This window comes from Rutidosis leptorrhynchoides, chromosome 6 (genome assembly GCF_046630445.1).
Source record: "Rutidosis leptorrhynchoides isolate AG116_Rl617_1_P2 chromosome 6, CSIRO_AGI_Rlap_v1, whole genome shotgun sequence".
Classification (NCBI taxonomy): domain Eukaryota; kingdom Viridiplantae; phylum Streptophyta; class Magnoliopsida; order Asterales; family Asteraceae; genus Rutidosis; species Rutidosis leptorrhynchoides.
This window is the reverse complement of record NC_092338.1, coordinates 34,145,217-34,158,568: the sequence shown is the minus strand read 5'-3', so window position 1 is coordinate 34,158,568 and position 13,352 is coordinate 34,145,217. Positions and strand designations below refer to the sequence as shown.

Below are 13,352 nucleotides of genomic sequence, written 5' to 3'. Positions count from 1 at the left end.
GTAAAATTGTGGTTATTAATAAATATTTCAAGTCATTTAAAGGAAATGATAGGAAATGAAAGTAAAGAAATGGTATGATTATAAAATTATTTTTCCTTTGATTGCCTTCCTTTATTTTGTACAAATAAAAAGGGAAAAAATCGATAATGACCTTTAATTATTTAACAGTTTTTATACATATATCAAATATCTTTAAAATGTTAAACGTGACATAACCACTTAAACTAAATTATTAAACACTTGTCCTATCTTATTTCTTATTTTATATATTTAAATTAAACTGCAAATTAAATTTATTATCAAACTAAACCACTATTGCCTTTTGTTTAGGTTAGATAAATTTCGTACACATGCTTCTAACATTTCCATCGCAAACCATTCTTTGTCATGATTCTTCCCAATTTCACCTTCGCGCTTATAGATTTCGCTTCAAACAGTGATCCTCTAACTACGTACGGTTCCACTAACGCCTTTGTGGTCGGATCATCCATTAATGTTTTATCAGATTGAAGCACCACAACCCAACTTTATTTGTTGTCCATGATCTTCATGTCAAACGTGTCTTCTCCGCTCCTATTATCCATTTCCAACCTCGTTTTGACTTCGTCTGATGGACAAGTCAATAAAAGTTTATGCATTAAACATGGGTGTATCATCGGGTCAAGACCCTTAGATCAAATTCAATTGTGATCAAATTAAACTATTAAACTGTAATCAAATTCAAACTATCTATTTTAATAGAAGTAACAAAGACTAGCCAATACGTTATTCATTCACAAACTATTAAAGTCTTTACATAAGAGTCTAATATTTCCAAATAGCAGATGACTTAATTCCTTTAAGCAAAGTTAACTATTAAACTCTTTGCATAGTCGTCTAATATTTTCATCAGAACCACTCTTGGTTCCAATTCTTCCCATTCTCGTCATGGATTGAGTGAATTCTGACTCAAATGATGAACCTACCACCAGATATGAATCGACTAACGTCTTCGTCGTCGGGTCTTCTATTAATGCCGCATCGGATTGCAGCACTATAATGTGTTCATCTTTAGCTAATTTTGTATATGCTACTCATGATAAGACATACTCCAAATTAATATATTCATATTCATAATATATATACTCTATAACCCAAATAAGTGACTTAATTCCTTTATTCAAAGTTAATTATTAAACTTATTACATATACGTCTAATATTTCCATTTGAACCAGTTGTGCTTCCGATTCTACCCATTCGCACCATCGATTGTATAAAGTCTGCCTCAAAAGATAATCCTCCCTCCAAATACGATTCCAATAATCCCTTCGTTGTCGGGTCGTCCATTAGCGCTGCATCAGATTGTAGCACCGCAAAACCGCGTATGATGTTATCAAGAATTTTTATGTCAAAAGTCTCCCCGCTCCCACGATCCATTGGCAACCTGATGCTTGAATCACCGTTTTTAGGACATGTCGATGACATTTCAGGTAGGAAACTAAGGTTTATACTCGGGTCTGGACCTCCACGTGACTGAAAGTTATATAGCCGGTCTTGCATGAAGAAACATGCAGTTGTACCAATTGTATGTGCAGCTGAAATCATTAGATAATAAAAGTTATAAAAATACATATATACTACATATTTCTAGACCGAAGAAGTGTGTTGTCAGTTAAAGTCGAATTTACTCTGTCAAAATTTGTGACGGTCAGTCAAATAAAGTGAATGTTGATGAATGTTACACTAGTCTCTGACTTGACTAAAAAGTCCATGTAAAATCTAGACCAACTAATCCCTGAATAGTAACTTATGCATCCTCCGACATGTAACTTTTACTGGCAGTATTATGCCTTCATATATAGTTGCCAAGTTGGTGATTGTCAAGTACATTTGATAGACAACAAAAGACGAAAATAAAAATAAAAATAGGTATTAGACCATACGTTACGTTCAGTGACGGAACTTGAACCTGACTTCAGAAGGGGTAAAATTAATGATAGAGGGTAAACACTAAAAAAAACCTTATTTTTCAGTAATGTTTTTTTCTTTAGTGTACTTTTTTTTTCAAATCCAGGTGAGACGGATACCACCCTACGGATACACTAAGATTCGCACCTGGTTACGCCAATAAACCCATATCGTGGGTTGCACATGTGGCAACAAGCAGCACCCAAATTTCATGTTAGATCATTTTTAACTGTGACCCAAGTGACAGTGACGTGGAGGTGGAGTCAAATGATGGACAATGCTACAATCTCAAGAAAAAGTGATTTTCTGACTATGACGTGACAATGTCTTGGAATATAATGAAGGTAAATAATGGTGATTGTAAATTTGAGTGAGTGAAAAAGTTTTAGATAATGTGGTAAAATATAATTGGAATTTGAGTGGAAAAAAGATAATTAATAATATAAATATATCCGTGTTAAATTGTGATTGATTGAATCATACTCAAACGCCATCCTTTCCTCCGTTATTTGGTTGACCAACGATGCCCTACCGTCACCGGTGACGCTGCTTTACCGGCATCACCGTCGCCAGATCACCGTCACCGAGGTCTTCTAACGCCGCGATAAAAGTTGTCTTATGGTGCATGTGCTTTAAGCGCGAGCGGGTGTGGGTTGGATTCCCACGACTAAACCAATGCGCGCTGAGGATGACAACCCTGAATTTGTTTGGCTAATCTTTTTTTATTTTTATTTCAAAATACAGTACTAGTATTATATTTTATCCAATCTACAAATCATATTTAACATGTCAAAAAATGTTAGTTAAATATGTAGAAAGAAAGTCATTTCTAATAATCAGATTAGTTTTTATGGGATAATTAAGCATTAGACTATTACTCCGTATCATATGAATGCATTAGCAAGATGCAAGTATAAGAAAGGGAAAATAATGACGATTAGTCCTTGAATATTGGGCTGGGCCATAAAACTAAATGTAAAGTTTCTATCAGCCGAGTGATGGACCTTGGGTTTTCATATACTCCTTTCGTCTCATAACAATCGTCCACTTACTTTTTGCACACAGTTTTAGAAAATTTCACTAACTTCATGCTCCATCAATCAAAAATTTTCCCTCTCCAGAATAACCTCTTCTGATTGGTTGAAACACAAAGTTGACACTTGTAATGGGACGTTCCAAAATAAAAACGTGGACACTTTAAGTGAGACGGATGGAGTAGTTTTTTAAGTAGTACTATAGAAATTCTTCTAGTTTTCATATTTAGTACAAACATATTCCCAGCAGGGGCAACCACCCCCTCCAACTATGGAGGTTCCGCCCCTGTCCACCATAATACAACATTTTCAATTCACACTGTCACATCAAATGAAAACTCCACTCACACTTACACCATCAACTCACACCACCAAATGGTGTTTGGATAACCCTTTCAATCATTAAATGTAACTCACAACGTTACTGCTTAAGGTGGGGACAATATGGCATTGAATTGGACCCTCTCAACCAGGTGAAAAAGTCAAAGAAAACACCCAATGAGGCCAAATATTATAAATATTGGCTTTTATTGAAATACCATGCGGATAGCATATCGATAGCATCAACCGAATAATAATATCGATTACTAAGACCACTCACAACTATGACATACTTTTTTAAAAAGACTGACTGTCACATCAGTGTCACATCAGCACTTCTTTAGAATGACTGCTACCAACCATAACACACTTCTTCTAAAGGACTAGGACCCACTCATCTTCATTTAATTTAAAAACAAAATTTTAAAAATATATTAAAACATTGCAGAGAATGATAGGTGGGAGCTAAAGTAACATTAAATTTAACAAATTTATTAATTTAACTTATAATTTTGTACAGTTTGAATGTAACAACACAAAAATGCCTTTGTTTTGCATGTTATTTATGAAAATATAAAATATAATACTTGGATGCATGAACAAATCAAATGAGGTTAAAAATATAGGGCCCACCAAACCCACATGTTACCGTCTTCTAAAGTTTATAAAATGAGAATGTCCACTTATGTCAAAAAAAAAAAAAATAGAAGGAAAAAGAATGTCAAATACCTATGGCGTCTTTTTCATTTTTAGAAATGACCTCCCAAATAAGTAACCATTGGGAGTAGTCTAACTGTTGGGTTTATTATTTTATTTCCATTTATGTAAAAGTAATGGTCCAAGCCCAACAAAAATAGGCCCAAATATTGTTTGACTTGGTCAAGCATTAGAGGGCATCTTTATTTCAAACTTGTGCAGCTGTCTTCATACGTAAGAGTGCAAGAGAGATTAAGAAAAAGAGTCAAAACCCTAATTCCCGTCTACAGTGACAGCAGGTCAGAAAACCTTCGATCCCCGGAGATCCGACCGTTGAATCTTCTTCATTTTTGGGCTGTGTCTTCCTGACATCAGTGCCAACATTTTCAACCGTTGAATTTGTCTCAAGTGTTCTGTAACTTGAGTTACAGCAGGTCGAACAGTAGCAGAATTTTGGGTGATGAAATTCTTCTTTTGTCTTTAATTGTTTCATATACTTGTTGATTATTGTTGTTCAAGAGTATGATGATGTTGTATGCCTCTAGTTGATCTAGAGAAGGATTATTGTATTGCTCTCTTTGTTGATGATAGTGAAATTTAAGTGGCTTACGAGTCCCGTGGTTTTTACTCTCGATTTTGAGGGGTTTTTCACGTAAAAAGTCTCATGTTTTAGTGTGCGCTTGATTATTGTTTAGCTACTGATTTGGAACAGATTTGGGTTGGTTTTGATATAGCTTGTTTGTTAGTTTCCTCACGGGTTCATACGGGTCGGGAAATGCTTGTCAAACGGGTTTGTTTCCGCTTTGTAGATTGCCCGTTGTGACCTATTTTCCCATCAAATTTGTATCTAGAGCTAGGTTATTTGATTTGACTTGTGTGAAAGATGGAAGCTAATACAAGTAAGATGATTAGTTTAAATGGTTCAAATTATCATGTTTGGAAAGGCAAGATGGAGGATCTTCTTTATGTGAAAGATTATTATTTGCCTGTTTTTACTGAGGATAAACCTGAGGAAAAATCTGATGCTCAATGGAAAATTTTGCATAGACAAGTATGTGAGTATATTCGGCAGTGGGTTGATGATAATTTTGTGAATCATATTACTGAGGAGACTGATGCTAAAGCCTTATGGAAAAAGCTTGAGCAGTTATATGAACGAAAGACTGGGAATAACAAGTTGATCTTAATTAAGCAGATGATGGCTTTGAAGTATCATGATGAGACTCCTATTACAGATCACCTAAATGCATATCAGGGTATTATAAATCAGCTTGCAGGTATGGGTATCAAGTTTGAGGATGAGATTCAGGGTCTCTGGTTACTTGGTACATTACCGGACTCTTGGGAGACTTTTAGGACATCTTTGTCCAACTCTGCACCGAATGGTACTATCACCATGGAATTGGCTAAGGGTAGTATTTTGAATGAAGAGATGAGAAGAAAGTCACAAGGTTCCTCTTCACAGTCAGATATCTTGGTCACAGAAACGCGGGGGAGAAGTCATAGTAGAGGTCAGGGTAAAAGAGGCAATCATCGTAGCAGCTCACGCAAAGGTAAATTTGCTAATGTTGAGTGTTATAATTGTCATGAAAAGGGGCACACAAAGTGGTATTGTCCAAAGTTGAAGAATGAGAAGAAAAAGTCATATGACAAGAATAAACAAAAGAAAAGTAATGGTGGTGATGATGATAAGGTTGAAGTTAACGCTATTACAGATGAGTTCTTTGTTTGTATTGATTATGATATGATCAATCTTACTCACGATGACACGAGTTGGATTGTTGATAGTGGTGCTACATGTCATGTTGCAATTTGTAGAGATCACTTCTCATCTTACACTCCAGGTGACTATGGATTTGCTAGGATGGGTAATACCGGGTTATCAAAGATCGTTGGTATTGGAGATGTTTGTTTGAAATTTGACATGGGAATGGAGTTAGTTTTGCATAATGTAAAACATGTTCCGGATATGAGACTTAATGTTATTTCAACAGGCATTCTTGATGATGATGGTTATTATAACGGTTTTGGTAATGGTATTTGGAAACTAACTCTTGGTTCTATGATAGTGGGAAGAGGCAAGAAAGACTCAAGATTATACATCACGCGTCCGAAGATCATCCAGAACATTGTTAACGCAGTGGACAATGTTGATTCTACTGAGTTGTGGCATAAAAGACTTGGCCACATGAGTGAAAAGGGGATGTCTATCTTGTTTAAGAAGAATGTGTTGTTGGGTGTTAGTGATATTAATTTGAGTAAGTGTTCTCACTGTTTAGCAGGGAAACAGACCAGAGCTGTGTTTAAGAGTCATTCTCCTTTTCGAATGGAGAACGTACTTGATCTAGTACATTCGGATGTTTGTGGGCCTATGAAGACTAGGACACTTGGTGGATGTTCCTACTTTTTTACATTCATCGATGATCATTCCAGGAAGGTGTGGGTTTATACCTTAAAGTCAAAGGATCAAGTATTTGAGAAGTTTAAGGAATTTCATGCACTAGTTGAAAGGCAAACGGGGAAGAAGCTCAAGTGTATTCGAACTGATAATGGCGGTGAATACATTGGGAGCTTTGATGCTTATTGTAAGGAGAATGGTATTCGGCATCAAAAGACTCCACCAAAGACACCTCAATTGAATGGCTTAGCAGAAAGGATGAACAGAACTTTGGTTGAGAGAGTTAGATGTTTGCTTTCACATACAGGGTTGTCCGATTCCTTTTAGGGTGAGGCTTTAAATACGGCAGTTCATATTATTAATCTAACCCCTTGTGTTCCTTTGCGTTTTGATGTTCCTAACAGGGTTTGGAGCGGCAAAGATGTTTCTTACCGTCATTTACGAGTTTTTTGATGTAAAGCTTTTGTTCATGTTCCCAAAGATGAAAGGTCAAAGCTTGAAATGAAGACTAAGCCATGTGTATTTCTCGGCTATGGTGAAGATGATTTTGGGTACATGTTATATGATCCAGTTCAAAAGAAACTTGTACGAAGCCGAGATGTTATTTTTTCAGAAGATCAAATGTTGAAAGATGTTGAGAAGACAGAGTCAGTTCCTCAACACAATGCCGATCTTGTTGATTTGGATCTAGTTCCTCCACAACATGTTGATTCAAATGTTGGAGATGATGTTCAGAATGATGAACATGGTACTGATATTGGTGATGCTCCGGAGCAGGTAGAGATTCCAGTACCAGATGTGCCCCCATTTGTCCCACTTAGGCGGTCTACCCGAGACCGTCATCCTTCTATTAGATATTCTGCTGATGAGTATGTATTAGTTACTGATGGGGGAGAGCCAGAATGTTATTTAGAAGCAATGAAAGATAAGCATAAGAAAGAGTGGGGTGAAGCTATGCAAGATGAGATGAATTCTTTGTATGAGAACAATACTTATGACCTGGTAAAGTTACCTAAAGGCAAAAGAGCTTTGAGAAACAAATGGGTATTCAAAGTGAAGACAGATGAGCTTACTTCACAACCAAGGTACAAAGCTAGGTTAGTCGTTAAAGGATTCAGCCAGAAAAAGGGTATTGATTTTGATGAGATTTTCTCTCCGGTCGTGAAGATGGGATCTATTCGAGTGGTTCTTGGGTTAGCTGCTAGTCTTGATCTTGAGGTTGAACAGATGGATGTCAAGACTGCTTTTCTTCACGGTGATTTGGATAAGGAAATCTACATGATGCAACCTGAAGGTTTTCGGGTTAAGGGTAAAGAAAATTATCTTTGTAGACTTCAGAAAAGTCTATATGGGTTGAAGCAAGCACCGAGACAGTGGTATAAGAAGTTTGAGTCGGTTATAGGAAAGCAAGGCTACCGAAAGACAACTTCAGATCATTGTGTTTTCTTTCAGAGGTTTGGTGATGATGATTTCATCATATTGTTGTTATACGTTGATGATATGTTGATTGTTGGTAAAAATATTAAAAGAATTGCGCAGTTGAAGCGAGAATTGAGCAAGTCTTTTGCTATGAAAGACTTGGGGCCAGCAAAACAGATTCTTGGCATTTGGATTTCTAGAGATAGAGGTGCTAACACGTTACATATATCACAAGAGCAATACATTGAAAAGGTGCTTAGTAGATTCAACATGGAGAATGCTAAAGTGGTTAGTTCCCCTCTTACTAACAACTTTAAGCTAACAGATAGAGATTGCCCTTCTTCAAAGGAGGATGTTGAGGAGATGGATAAAGTTCCATATGCTTCAGCGGTTGGTAGCTTGATGTATGCTATGGTGTGTACTAGGCCTGATATAGCTCATGCGGTAGGTGTTGTTAGTCGGTTTATGTCAAATCCGGGTAAGAAGCATTGGGAAGCGGTTAAATGGATTATGAGATACTTACGAAGTACTTTAAAGTTAGGTATCACATTCGGAAATGGAGAGCTGATGCTTGTTGGTTATACAGACTCAGATATGGCAGGAAACAAAGATAACATGAAATCCACTTCTGGATATTTGATGACTTTCACAGGGGGAGCAGTTTCATGGCAATCAAGGTTACAAAAGTGTGTTGCATTGTCTACAACCAAGGCTGAGTATATGGCAGCAACAGAAGCGTGCAAAGAACTATTGTGGATGAAAAGGTTTCTACAAGACCTTGGGTTTAAGAAATCACGATATGTGGTTCTTTGTGATAATGAGAATGCGATTCATTTGGCTAAAAATTCTATGTATCATAAGCGGACAAAACATATAAATGTGCGGTATCATTGGATTAGAGAACGTCTTGAAGATGGTTTGTTTGAACTTGATAAAGTTCATACCGATGATAATGGTTCCGACATGTTCACAAAGACTTTAGTAAGTGAGAAGCTCAAGGTATGTTGCTCGATCGTCGGGATGGCGAACTCTTCCACATAATTGGAAAGGGGGAGATTTGTTGGGTTTATTATTTTGTTTCCATTTATGTGAAAGTAATGGCCCAAGCCCAACAAAAATAGGCCCAAATATTGTTTGACTTGGTCAAGCATTGGAGGGCATCTTTATTTCAAACTTGTGCAGCTGTCTTCATACGTAATAGTGCAAGAGAGATCAAGAAAAAGAGTCAAAACCCCAATTCCCGTCTACAGTGACAGCAGGCCAGAAAACCTTCGATCCCCGGAGATCCGACCGTTGAATCTTCTTCATTTTTGGGCTGTGTCTTCCTGACATCAGTGCCAACATTTTCAACCGTTGAATTCGTCTCAAGTGTTCTGTAGCTTGAGTTACAGCAGGTCGAACAGTAGCAGAATTTTGGGTGATGAAATTCTTCTTTTGTCTTTAATTGTTTCATATACTTGTTGATTATTGTTGTTCAAGAGTGATAATGCTAAAAACGAACATATATTTCATAGCATTATTCCTCAAGAAAGACAAGCTTTTAGTTGCAATTGTTCTATTTAAAAGTGATATTCGTTTAAATAATAAAAGGTGAAGACAAAAGACAGATTCGACGAATTGAAGACGCAAACGACCAAAAAGCTCAAAAGTACAAAATACAATCAAAGAGGTTCCAATTATTGATAAGAAACGTCTTGAAATTACAAGAGTACAAGATTCAAAACGCAAAGTACAAGATATTAAATTGTACGCAAGGACGTTCGAAAATCCGGAACCGGGACCAGAGTCAACTCTCAACGCTCGACGCAACGGACTAAAAATTACAAGTCAACTATGCACTTAAATATAATATAATATTTAAATAATTCTTATAATTATTTATATATTATATAAATAAAATAAACCGTCGGCAAGAAAGACTCCAAACTGGAGTGAGCTGTATTTACAAACTCCGCGACTCGCGGAGTTTGAAGGCAAAAAGGGCCGCGAGTCGCGGAGCCCCAAATTCTGAAATTCCCTATAAAGCCAACCGAATTCTGATCATTTTTTTCATAACATATATCTATCTCTCTCTCAATATATACGTAAAAATATATATATAATTTATATTTTAATTTTAATTTTAATTTTAAATCCTAATAATAAGGGTATGTTAGCGAATATTGTAAGGGTGTAAGTCGAATTTCTGTCCGTGTAACGCTACGCTATTTTTAATCATTGTAAGTTATGTTCAACCTTTTTAATTTAATGTCTCGTAGCTAAGTTATTATTATGCTTATTTAATCCGAAGTAATCATGATGTTGGGCTAATTACTAAAATTGGGTAATTGGGCTTTGTACCATAATTGGGGTTTGGACAAAAGAACGACACTTGTAGAAATTAGACTATGGGCTATTAATGGGCTTTATATTTGTTTAACTAAATGATAGTTTGTTAGTGTTAATATAAAGATTTACAATTGGGCGTCCCTATAAATTACCATATACACTCGATCGGACACGATGGGTGGGGTATTTATATGTACGAATAATCGTTCATTTAACCGGACACGGGAATGGATTAATAGCCACTAGAATAATTAAAACAGGGGTGAAATTATGTACAAGGACACTTGGTATAATTGATAACAAAATATTAAAACCTTGGGTTACACTCAGTCGACATCCTGGTGTAATTATCAAACAAAGTATTAAAATCTTGTTACAGTTTAAGTCCCCAATTAGTTGGAATATTTAACTTCGGGTATAAGGATAATTTGACGAGGACACTCGCACTTTATATTTATGACTGATGGACTGTTATGGACAAAAATCAGACGGACATATTAAATAATCCAGGACAAAGGACAATTAACCCATGGGCATAAAACTAAAATCAACACGTCAAACATCATGATTACGGAAGTTTAAATAAGCATAATTCTTTTATTTCATATTTAATTTCCTTTATTTTATATTTAATTGCATTTCTAATTATCGCATTTTTATTGTTATTGTATTTAATTGCACTTTTAATTATCGTACTTTTTAATTATCGCAAGTTTATTTTATCGCACTTTTATTATTCGAAATTTCATTATCGTTATTTACTTTACGCTTTAATTTAAGTCTTGTATTTATTTTTAATATTTTACATTTGGTTTTAACTGCGACTAAAGTTTTAAAATCGACAAACCGGTCATTAAACGGTAAAAACCCCCCTTTATAATAATAATATTACTTATATATATATATTTGTATTTTTATAAAAGTAAACTAATATAGCGTTAAGCTTTGTTTAAAGATTTCCCTGTGGAACAAACCGGACTTACTAAAAACTACACTACTGTACGATTAGGTACACTGCCTATAAGTGTTGTAGCAAGGTTTAAGTATATCCATTCTCTAAATAAATAAATATCTTGTGTAAAATTGTATCGTATTTAATAGTATTTCTTGTAAAATTTAATAGTATTTTATATACACCTCGCGAAACATCAAGTTATTTTTGGCGCCGCTGCCGGGGAACTCTTAAACGCCGGAAGCGCAACGCTAATATAAAAAAAAAAATATTTTTAGTTTACTTTTATTAAAATTCGTTTTTATAAAAATACATTTTAAATATTCGAAAATATAAAAAGAAAAACAAAAATATAAATATTTTTAAGATTTTGTCAAATATTTAAGTTTTATAAAGTTTCTTTATTTTTTATTTAAGTATTTTGTTTTTATTTAAAAAGAGAAAAAAAAATAAAAAACCGAAAAAATAAAAAATAAAATATATATATAAATCTAGTTTTACGATTTTTATTTTTAAAATTATAAAGTAGTTCTATTTTTTATTCTAGTTTTTAAAATATAAGTTTTTATTATATAAATATTTTTATTTAAACAGAAAATAAATAAAATATAAAATAAAAATAAAAACGCGTCAATTTAAACTGTACCAGAGTTGAATTTTGGAACCCCGCGACTCGCGGAGTTTTACGCTTGAAATACCGCAACTCGCGGAACTACTCTGACACAGGCACACAGCAACCCTAATTTGGCATTTATTACGGAATTTTAATTATTATTATTAATTAATTAGTATTTAGGGTTAATTAATTTATTATTTAGTTTAAAGATTTAATTAATTTGTAATAATTATTTTTAATTAGTTTTATTTATGTAAAATTAATAGTTTTAATAAATAAATAATATAAAAATAATATTTTTATAAAAATTGTACTTTTTACAACTTTTTGTATATTTTTATATTTTGTCCCTTTTTAATTGTTTTAGCGTAATATTTTTATTTTTAGCTCATATTTAGTTTTAAACTTAGTTTTTGCCATCGTTATTTTTACTTCTAGATTTTTAGGCTTTCCCGTAGAATTCCTTAAGTGCTTTTTCTTTAGACTAAGATTTAGGTACTTTAGAATTTTGCGACGTCTTTTTAAGTTTTAGTTTCTTTTTAAGTTATTTCCATTTGGGATATAGTTTTTCCTGTAAGCTTTAATATTTTTAGACACCTTTTACCTATGTATCAATTATCATTCCAATTAGTAATCTCAATTTGCGATTATAATTTTAAGTTAGTTGTAGTAATAAGGTTAGGTTAGTCAAGTGTTTTTAAGTTTTATAAGTTTCTTTTATTTTTCCGTCACCTTTTATTTTTCAACCATTTTTCTTTTTCGACCTTTTTCGACGAGCTCTTTTTCTTTCTTATTTCTCGCTATTCTAGTTTTGAGGACATAGATTTTTATTCTACTTCTTATCTAAATTTCTTAAAATTACGAAAATTTATTTTAAGTGGTTAAATTGATAGACATCAAAATTTTCTGGTTCGTAGTAATAGTTGGATTTGTACGTGGACCGGGTTATTGGAGCCAAACAGTCCTCAATTATATTGAGACCAAACGAATCCTGCCCCTCTGCTGCATCTTTTGGCTATTCGAAACGTGGGCAAAATCAGAAAAGTCTATTGATTAGATAACTTATTATAATTTTTCTTTCCTTTTAAAAATTAATAGGATATTCAGTGAATGCATCGAGCAAGACGTTCACCACCTTTTGTACGTTCACCACCTGTAACTAGATCAAGACATTTAGCAAATATTACCGCCGTTGATTTTTCTTTAGAATCGTCATCCAGTCGACCAAGTACTCCAGTTCAAATTTCCGATAATCCATTTTTTGAACCCGACCTCACAATTGAGAATCTGGAGAATATTCAGGAACGATTCGTAGATCCTGAACCATTAAATTTTCCTCCGGAACCACCAATCATACAAACAGAGATTGTTGAGGAACGAACCATTAAATCAGAATCCTCTAGTGATTCCGATTCAACAAATTCAATTATGGAGAATCTGGAACCTTTAAGTATGGAAGACCGAATGAGAGCTAAACGCACTGGCCAAGTTCACGCAATTACTCATCCAGACATTAATGCGCCAGATTATGAAATCAAAGGACAAATTCTACACATGGTGACTAATCAATGCCAATTTAGTGGTGCGCCGAAGGAAGATCCAAATGAACATCTTCGTACCTTTAATAGGATCTGTACACT

At 34.4% G+C, this 13,352-nt stretch overlaps 1 pseudogene; it reads right to left on the bottom strand.

The window, feature by feature from the left end:
- Window positions 1-1,165: 1,165 nt before the first annotated feature.
- The window catches only part of LOC139855860 (peroxidase 43-like), a 30,852-nt pseudogene continuing 18,665 nt past the window's right edge, over window positions 1,166-13,352 (bottom strand).